The sequence below is a fragment of the Pinus tabuliformis genome, chromosome 9, assembly GCF_031772625.1.
Source record: "Pinus tabuliformis cultivar Carrire ecotype Pingquan chromosome 9, CPIR1, whole genome shotgun sequence".
In the NCBI taxonomy this organism is placed as follows: Eukaryota; Viridiplantae; Streptophyta; class Pinopsida; order Pinales; family Pinaceae; genus Pinus; species Pinus tabuliformis.
In genome coordinates this window covers 1915416699-1915427790 of record NC_142307.1, presented here as the reverse complement: position 1 = coordinate 1915427790, position 11092 = coordinate 1915416699, and positions in this window count along the sequence as shown.

Below are 11092 nucleotides of genomic sequence, written 5' to 3'. Positions count from 1 at the left end.
TGAGGAATTGGCGAGAGTTCCCTACAAACAAACTAAAGATGGAGTGTCAAAACCAAGCAAATGAAGACTATACAGTGTTCCTTAAGAGAGCCATGGAGGCGGGTCCAGTTAACCAGCAGGTGTTTGTACAGAGGCATGCTCACAATGGAGTCTTTTGAAAGCGGTCTGGAGAGGTTAACTGGCGATTCTTAGATTAATTGGTTCAATAAAGAATCCAGTTGTACTGATGAGAACGAAAGGGCTTCAGGGGTTGCAGGAAGGCAGGCGTCGTATGCTTCACGCATCGGGTCAAGGAAGGTTGACGATGCAGATAATCGGGAGAAGATGATACCTAAAGACCGTGAAAGCATAGATTTCCATTTTTTCCCTTCTTACGGTGACCTGAGTGGTTTTCAGGTGATCGGGGCCAACACAAGCGGGAAGTCGTTTTCTCCATTTCGAGAGTGATCCCACTCGGTGAGCTCCACGTGGTGGTGGGGTCGGGAGGAAAACCACCCTCATCGCACGCTAACATCCATGAAGGTTGGTTGGTGCGATATTTATCTCCATTGTCAGATCTCTCAAAGCAATCCAATGGTTCAGATTGGTGCAGGTTGGTGGATCCTGGCGATAAATGGTGAGCAACTTATCACAACAATTTTGTCTACAACCGTTAGATCAATCGGAAAGGTTCAACAGTCAAGATTAAAGAGTAAGGCTAGGTATGGCAGGAAAAGAGCCTCTCGAGGGAAAAAAAAGGGGGGGCTTACTGTGCGGTCATCCGTACCAAAGTTTATGAAATGGGACAGATATTTTTGCCTTTATAGGCAATCAACCATATGTTCTCTTGGGTCCGAGTCTATGGGTATTTATCTTTTTAGAAATGTAAAGTTTGGAGATAGGATGTAGGAAACAGTTTTGATGGGGTTTCTCCCCAGTCACTGATCTTAAGAGTTTTGATGTATTCTATGTACTTTATTTTTTGATTAATGAATTGGAAGGTCTGGCTCTTGCATTAGCAAAAAAAGAATATATTTGTTTTTGATATTTTCCATGGGTTTTGGATTGGCCAATGGGTGTATTTTTTATACACTCCATGCTAAAATGTTACTAGTTACAAATTCGAATCCCCTATAACAATTTACCAATCTTAACTAGAACAATTTGCTGAACACTCTGTTGATTTACAAAAAATCACTTTAAATAACAATCAACATTCTTAATTCTCCCTTTAACTCATCACTAAAATTATAATAGCAAAATAATATAATTTTAAATTTCATACACATAAAAAGAACAATAAAATCATTTTTTCCTCAAATATATGTCCATAAAATATTGCTTTATTTTTCTAAATTCTACATTTTTATTTTAAATGACACAAATATGCACATATGAAAATTAATAACTCTTTCTCATTCAAATTTGAAAGAATCTAAAACACATATACATTTAGTTTAAATTAATACCTCTTTTTTATTAGTTCATGCTTCAGACTATTGGAATTGTTTTTAGTATTTTTCATTTGTCTGCACAAAAATCAAAGATAAACCAAATATAATAACTTAATGTTTTCTCTAAAGCATGTTTTCTTCAGTTTTTTCTCCTTTAATGAGGTTCTTCCCCGCACCTATTTCAACCAATATGAAATTTAGATGTCTTAGTTTTGCCTCATATCATGGCAAGATGCAAAAAAAAGAATACAGTAAATGCGAAGTCATATAAAAAAAATTAGTTTTATTTGAGTAATATTAACATTAGTTCGTAAACATAAAATGTTTATGAATTAAGAAGATTTTTGTTTATGAATTAAGAATATATATTTCTTTTATGTTAGAAGCGTGACAAGGGTTTACACATGGCTCACACAAAAATTCTTTGCATGGCAGTGTTCCATGTGTCTTAAGGTATGGGCATAACTGAGTCACACTAAGTAGGAGTCACAATAAGTAGGAGCGTTGGGTATGAGCATAACATAGAAGTCGTGTCCAGGTGCATTCGAACTATGGTTTTCCTTCTACTTTTGTATGAATGCAATGTTGTTGGTAAGGCAACTACCTTAGGATCCCAAGAATTTACACAAGAGATAACCTTTCCCGATGCGAACAAGCTACTTCATTCGGATAAACTACTTCTATGCCCAGCTACTTTCTCTTTTTCTACTGAAATTGTTGGTTGTTATGTTGTTATTTGTGCTTATGATACCTTTGGCTTTATTTCCATGGGTGGAACTCAATCTCCATCTCTGTTTCCTCAGTGCTTAAATGGGTGCTTACGCCTTTGCAATGGGTGGTGATGTTTCCTCTTTTATGAGGTAATTGTTGTTGCAGCTATGTCTATCTCTATTATTGTGAACTTTCAGAATGAACAAGTTTGGATGATGTAATCCTTCCATAATTTCAACAGTCAACTTCAAACTTTATTCTTAAACCAAGTAACCTCCTGCAAGAAACTTTACCAAACAAAATGAAACATAAACCGGTATTGTTGGCCATAAATGTATTCCTTCAAAGCATATTAGAGCCTTAGAGACTTACTTGATGAGCTCACTTGGCTCTAGGAAAGAATCTCACTTGATGAAAGAGGGCCTTCGCCCCAATGGATTAGATTAGTTTACTAGAGCTCATCAATCCAACCTTTTCCCATCCATCATCAACAAATGTTCAAACCTCTACATATATAACATTTGATTCATGTCACTTGCACTTCTTACTTGACTGAAACATAATCAAGATTAATTTGAATCACGAGTCGACCCAATAGTGGATTGAACAACATATCTAGCAAACATTTTTTTTTCACCAATACTTCATTAAAAAAGTTCCAGAATTTTTATATACGAAATTTGAGTTATGCCTCTTATGATTCTTACTATACTGAAACATAATCAAGCTTAATTTGAATTATGAGCCGACCGAGCAGTGGAATGAGTAGCATATCTAGTAGGCATTCGTTTAAGCTTCGAGATTAATTTAAATAATGTTATGATCCAGCAAAGCTTGAAAATCCTCCAAATGTCTAGAAATCCCCATGCTCTTGGTTAACCCTAGTTAGCCCCAGGTCTAGGTTCTAGTTCTATTTAGTGAAAGAGGTCTCCTTCAGTTGAATAATACTTTATAATAAGAGTATTGCTAATTAAATTGTTCCAATAATTTTTTAATTATAATATTAACCATTCAAGGGGAAGAATGCACCTTGTCGAACATGCATGTAGATATTATGGTATGTTGGATAACTGGTCATGAGGTGATCCAAGACATTTATTTAATGTTTAATTAAATTAAATTATATAAATTGTTTATTAATTGATTTTTAACAATGAGCAAGCATGACACATGCATTACATGTGGAGCATCGTGCATGTATTACATGTGTTCATTCCAATGGAATATCTAGATCATGGCGCATGTATTACATGTGTTGATTCGAAGGGAATATCTAGACACTACAAAGCTTGTATCTAGATAAGAGCATTACTGGGTGTGCTACGACTTGGGTGATATATTACTATTGAATAAATATGGTTGCTTTGGCTGGATGATGCACTATGTTTGAGTGGGTTATAGAAAGGATAGGATCTTTTTATTGTGCTTTATAATTCTCATATTTGTGTGCATCAATGAGCATTTTGAATTTTCCATGATTCGCTTGTATCGTTCGGATCATTGTGTTTGGATGAGTCTATATATGCTTTGTTGTTGTTACTCTTTGTGTTTCGATAGGTGGAAATAGCTGTGTTGATTGATTGATGGGAGGAAAAGTGCCTACCGAAGGTTTGATTGGGCTTGTTACTTCCCCCCTTCTTGATTCCCCCCCCCCTTCTAGTTTATGATTATTTTTTTTGTGTTGTACACACTTGGTTGGGTGGAATTACCCTTATTACAATCTTAGCTGGGGTTCTATAGACCTTTCGACTTATTGAATTTAGTATGGTAAAAGAAATGGGATTGTTCATGACCATTTTTTACTTGCAGAAATATCCAAGGTAGCTCCTGAGTACAAGGTGAATGCATGAGGTAGGGAAGGTTCTACAAAAATTGTGAGGACAGAGGGCATGTCAAGTATGCCATTATTTCTAGAAAATTCTTTACATGTAGCATTTGTGAATTTCATAATATAACTACTTTTAGGATTTCAAACATTTGTTTAATAGGGAATGATTTCTCCTCAAATTTTTTATTTGTGAATTGCACTCTTGAAGTCTACTAGAGTGGAAAATTTTATTCCAAGAATTTATACAATATTACATTGCCATTGGCCTCATATATTTATTTATATTTTCAACTTAGGCTTTTATACTTCATTTTGCAGGTTTTTTTACTTCATTTTCAATCCATGTAATATAACAACATAGCTTGATAATGTGTTGTTCACTAATCCAAAAGATTAATAGTTTCACACTATGCCATAACTTTTGCCGGGATTAGTCTGTCGCTTTTGGAAATGATCATGAGTCCTTTTGAGTTCACCTACATTAAGTTAATAATAGTTATGTTCATGTGCATAATTGTTTGAGAGAAACTTTTTCTTATGCTGAGAGGAAATGATATTAATTTAATTTATCCACAACAACAATTCTATTTTGAGTTAATCTGACATAATATCCCTTGCGAATGGCCCTAAAATTCTTGAAGAAAATCACTAATTTATTTGAGACATCATAATTTTTTCAAAAATTGTTCACAATTTAGGTTCAACAAAGAGCTTGACATAAAGCATAACATATCCACCTCAAATGGAGTAGCTAATCTAACATAACTTTGCTTCCCTGGATAGCTTCTACAACACACTTCTAGAAATTCAGTCGTGTGGAAATTTCACCAACCCTAACATTGCTAAATGTATTCAAATCAATAGATTTTTATTAGTATTATGTTTAACAACACCTTAAAATTTCTTTTTCTTGTTTTATTTTCTATATAAACACATCTTAAAGGCTAAGCTTGCAAAATTGGGACAATAAATGCTTGCTTCTCCTACAAAATCTTAGGGGAGAGGTGCTAGTGAAGGCTTTGGTGTTACTTAAATTGGAGATTCTTGTTTTGGACTCTTGGAGTTTCCAAAATTTGCAAAATAAACTCTTCTGAACATTTTTATATGCGCCTTCTCTTACGAATGTTATCTGTTTTAACAACATTTGCATGTTTGTGTATTTATTAATGATACTTGTAGTATAATGGAAACCACTCCAACAATATATAATGTGGCATGTCAATGAGTCAAAAGTTGAAAACATAACCTGTTTTTTCCATCCTCCATTACAATTTCTTTGTGCAAACTCAACATAATTGTTTATTTTTCAGCCACAAGCAAAGACCTTTTTTATGTTACGTACCCACTTGGTAAGGGGGAATTACTCTTTCTCCAATATTAGCTTGGGTTATGTAGATCCTTGAAATTATTGAATTTGGTATTGTAAAATCAATAAGATTTTTCATTGGTATTAAGTAGTGTAACAGAATTCAACTTTGAAAGACAGACCAAGTAACAAATATGAAATTGTCTTGTACAACATAAATATTAGTCAAGTTTTAGTTTTGAAAATTTTGAACCTCTTATAGACAAATCATGCCATCTTTATATGGTTTGCATCCTTTTAGGAAAATAATTGTAAAATTGAAACTTACTCCATGTAGCAAGACCAACGCATTTGGCTTTATTCATGCAATATTTCCTTATACTTGATGGATTCTCCAACATCATTCTAATAATAATTGTGATTGGCTCTCTTCTTTAGGATGGTGCCCATAATTAGAATGGTCATGATGGATCAACTCCATAACCCTAAATGCGATAAAAAAAAAATGTAGAGTGTGATGGCATGGTTGAATAACTCAACAAAATGGTGTATGTAATTTAATAGTCACTCCATTACTTCATGCAACCTACTTATACTATTGATAATCTATATTTTTGTGAGCAAAATTTTTTTACTTGTCCACACTAAGAATTTATAATATTGGATTGAGTTCCCATCCTAAACTTTACTTATCATTGAAATACTTGTTCAAACCATCGTTTTCTTGTGTATATTTTCTTTTTGTTGTACATAAAACCATTCTTAGTTATGTGAGCTGTAATACAATTGAAAGTTGAATTTGTACATCACTGGTCTTCACCTACTAATTGACAAAGTGTTGATCTCTCTATCATTGTGGTGTTTTATTCATTTTCAATATGTGGTATTTTATTCATTTTCACTATATCAAGCATGATCTTATAGTATTCACTTCTATTTTGGAATACAAATGACTATTTTCAAGATGATTACATATGGCAAAATACTTTGAATGCACATGTCCAATAGTATAAAAAACTGTTAGATTTTTACTTTACACATTAACAATAACAAATGATGTTCACATAATTTCATATATCCTTTTTTGGGCAACTAAATAAGTTTACTTTGCGTTCATTTCCAATTTTCTTGCATATATTTATGTGTTTTCATACTTTTCTTGTTAATTGGTTTACAAGCATGGGTTGTTCTGCTGCGATTATCTTACTCTTTCCCTAATTGGAAAGACTAAGTTAACAAGTGGAACAAAAGAAGTGCAAAAAGGAGAAACAAGAAAAATTTTCTTTGCCAAAGGTATCATTTTTGGGGATAATGCTGACAAGTGACTATCGCCTTCTCATATAATTATTAGTTTTCTTGGCCTTGTTCACTCATAAGCATCTGGATGTTTAGCAATTTTATTTTAAATCACTCTCAATTGTGAAATGCTACAATATTAATAAAATTCCTTGTGCTTGTCTATAGGTCAAAGAGGGTCCTTACATACCCACCTAATAGGGATGAGGCCTGAGGGTGTGGCCTTGTCTTGGTCGGGGTTTGGGGGTGTGCGGGGTGGGTGGACCAAGGACGTGTGCTTGTAAGGTGTTGCCCTAGTGCCCGATATTTGTGCTTGTTTACCCTGTTAAAGCAAAAATAGTCACTGCACAATTTTCCTTCGAGCATTGTTTCTACTTCACATCACTTTTTTTGAATGCTAAAAAAACAACCAAGCTCCAACACATTTTTTTCCCTGCTCTTCATTGTATATGCTAAATATTTTCTTCATATGGTAAATATTTTCTTCAAGCCCCTGCTCAAGGCAGGGACTTGTTGCCGAGAAACCATACTTGTTCAAATTTCAAATGCTCAGAAGCTTATACATTAAGTTTAGGTAAATGAGTTTATCTTTTATCTTGGGTATGATATTATATATATATATAGTCTTTATAGGAAACTAGAAAAACCATATAAATTAAATGGTTAGTAAACATCCATGATGATCTATTCATGATAAACATCAAAACACTTCATTATATGCCTCACTTAATTATTATTATTAATTATAAAAATAATTAATATATAGGTTAAACATGTGTACATTTAGAAAAACATGTAACAATATGATTAATTATGGACACTCACCTTATTTTACAATAAAAATTCTTAATCTATAAATATTCTTTATTACAATACCATGAGCCAATATCATGACTTATCAATACCGCATGCCCAAAAAAACCATAAATAATTTCATATGACATTATTTCATTTATAGATATTATTAAAAATATTCTAAAAAATTCTCGAAAAATTAAATCCATACCATCAATACAATCCTTATGCATTCTAATATTCATGAACACAATCATTCTGCATTCTAATATTCTTGATATCCGTATGTATTAATTCTTGCAAATTAACGTAAAGTCGCTTTCATGGAACCGTAAGAATATTTTTATGGAAATTAGGGATGTGAATCACTACAATAAATCTGCTTATGATTGACTTCAAAATTTTACTCAGGAATGTGAAGAACACACGCTTATAATGTTAACTTGAGGTTATGATCAAGCCTTCCTCAAAGAAGCTATGATTCCTTCGGTATCCGTAGTTGATACATTTCCAATCATCTAAGGATAGGTCCATTTACTACTAAATCTCACCGTGTATGTATAACTCAATCTTGCCCCTATGTCTTTAGGATGAGATGGGAGTTGTAATAGGTTATGTCACTACCTTTATATGTGCTAGATGGTGTTAAGCATAGTCAATAATAATGTTCGATTCCCTTTTAATATTTTGGTTGGATTGAAGAACAATTTCTTGTAAACTAGGTTGTTATAGTGCGTCAGGCCATTGCCTTACATGTACCGTAGCATCCTACACATGATTCCTTTAAATTTTTTTTTTTTTTTTGTAGTACATGTACTATAGGATGGTAAACATAGGATTCCTTATAATTTTTTAGTAGATTTGAAGAGAGTAAATTTGAAACAAATTAAATAATGTTTTTGGGAAATAGGAAAAAATGGTTAAATGGTAAATATTAGTAGAGTTATTTACAATTGACTATTTTATGAAGTTGATTGGACTCATATTTTTGAAGTTGAGATAAATTATTGTAAATATATTTGAAGATGGATCAATGTTAATATATTTTAGGAAGTGTTTTTCATTTAGTTATATTTATTATATGATTTGGTTTAATTATATATGTCAATTATATATATATATATAAGAGGAAAAGTTTGTATCTCAAAAAGTTTGATTCTTCTTGATACTTGATAAATCTAAGGTCAAAGATAGATCTAGAATGGTTTAAGCTATAGGTAATCACATAAAATGTGTAAATGATCAATATAATATATACATGTATATGTTTATGATTAATTTGGTCATTTTAAATCTACTCAATTCTTTATTTTGTTTGGAATATAGAAAGTATTTTTTAGAGTTATACTTCAAGAGTGACATGAAGAAAAAGTTGAATCAAAGTACGTTGGTGAAACCTCAATGTTGTGAGCTAGTTGAAACCCTTGTCTAGGCCAATAATCAATACAATTAATGCATATAATTGAAAGTAATAGTGTTGAATTATAAATCTTTTATAAATGTGTACAATGAAATCAATAGATTAATTTGAGTGTACATGTCAATTTCTATTTCATTTGATGCACATATACATAATTATTGATTTCAATTTATATTTCACTTTCACTTTCTATTTAATTTCTACTCTGTGTAAATGCCAATTTCTATTTCTTCTAAAATAATATAGTTAAATTTAATTAAAATTGACATATACTCAAATTAATGCATCACATTGATCTAATCACACTGAAATTAATACATCTACTCCATGTTTTCTTAATAATCCTAACAAAATTCCAAATGATTCATTCATGCAATTTAAATAAAATATTTTTTTCAGTATTTTCATTTAATGAATTTTTTAGTATTTTCATTTAATAAAAATGTTTCATGTATCTAAATTAAAAATGAGTTCTTCAAAATAATTATTTGTAATAGCATGCATATTTCTTAAAATTCCGAGAAAAGAAAATGAATATGTACCTACATCAAATGGAAAACCAATAGAAACTTGACATTCTATATTCTTGTAATGGTATTTAAAAATGTAGCAATAAAGTTTTAATTGATCACATATGCCATGCCATCTGGGTATCTTTTATATTATTCCAAAACCATGAAATACGTGAATTGAAAAATATATTATTGGAAGGATAAAATCTATATTAATAATAAACAAAGAAGATCAACACTTGTGGATTGTCAGTTATATGAGGATTAATATGTTTAGTTTATATTTGTCCATTAGAATGATAAATGAAAAAACTATATGCCCATATGGCTTGTGAAGACAATGGATGAAGGGAGTTAGAAATATTTGTCCATTGGAATTGTAAATGAAAAAACTATATGCCCACATGGCTAGCGAAGACATTGGATGAAGGGAGTTCGAAATATTGGAAGCTTTATATCTAAACTAGATGGACTTCCTTAAGGATGAATATTTCTAGAATTTATTATCGCAATATGATATAAAATCACATGTTAATAATAGTGGGGATCTCCTCTAACCGCACCCGAGTTTTCCATTCCACTTCCTATCCTATCACTACTAGTGATGTATTAAATTTCCATTTTTTAATAAATAGATGGTTGTGTGAATGAAAATTTGTAAAAATATAAATTACTTATTGAATATACATATATATATATATATATATTTTATTGAATAAGTCTGGTAAGAAATGCCTCTTTACTTATTCTCTATACTGGTTTTACCCAAAGCAGTCATCAAGAAAAATCACAATATTCAAAGGTCCATATGATAGGACAGGGGTGGGTGAGAGGCATTGGAGAAAAAGTGGTCCATTCTTTCCTCAGGAAGGATATGTTGACAAAAAATAAGGGGGGGTTTGGGCCTTCGAGACCCAAAGATACTAAGTGAAATATTAGCTTCCAAAACCTAATGTCCTTGGATTCACTCCCCAAATGAGTGACGTTGCAAACTATGCAGAAAGAAATACATCACCAACATAGAGGAACACAACTTAATCAGAGATCAAGGGCAAATAAAAGGTTCGCATATATGGAATGCAACACGATAGAATCAATCTATACAAAAAGAGTAGTGGTTTTAGGCAGATGGAAACAAAATATGGAAAACTTTTGTGAGGATATTATAAATAGGAGAATTAAAGTCCAAAAAGGGTAAAAAAATATTAAATGGCGATACAAGAAAAATTGAATGTACAACTTAAAAGAAGCTTATAACATATCAACATATGTATCTTCAATATGACATGATAATATTTTGGGTAAAATATAGAAATTAAATCTATGGCTATAAGTTTCTCTATTTCTCTCGATTTTGGTGCATGGTAAAAGTCTAACTTAATTAGGCTATCATGTAGTGATTTTCAGGGTCCATCCCATTGTTTTTTTGTTCCTCAGAATATGAAAAAGTAGAACACTTTCTTAATGATTATCCCTTCTCCTCTTTATTTTGTGATAAAATTTCCCTCACTTTTGAAGATTGAGATAGATATAGACAAAATATCATATCTTTCCTTTCAAACTAGAGAAACTTTGCATTCTCTAACCTAGTCATCAATAAGGTTGGGTAGATTATTCCTTGATTTAAAGTTTCAGAGGTATGGAAGTAATGAAAAAGGAACATCATAAAATTAATTTCAATCTATAATGGACTAGTCTGGGATAAAGTGACAAAAATCATAAAAGAAATAGTGCTAGCCTCTAATTAGTCTCCACAAGACTGGACTGGCAAACCTCAAGAAGTTGGAATAT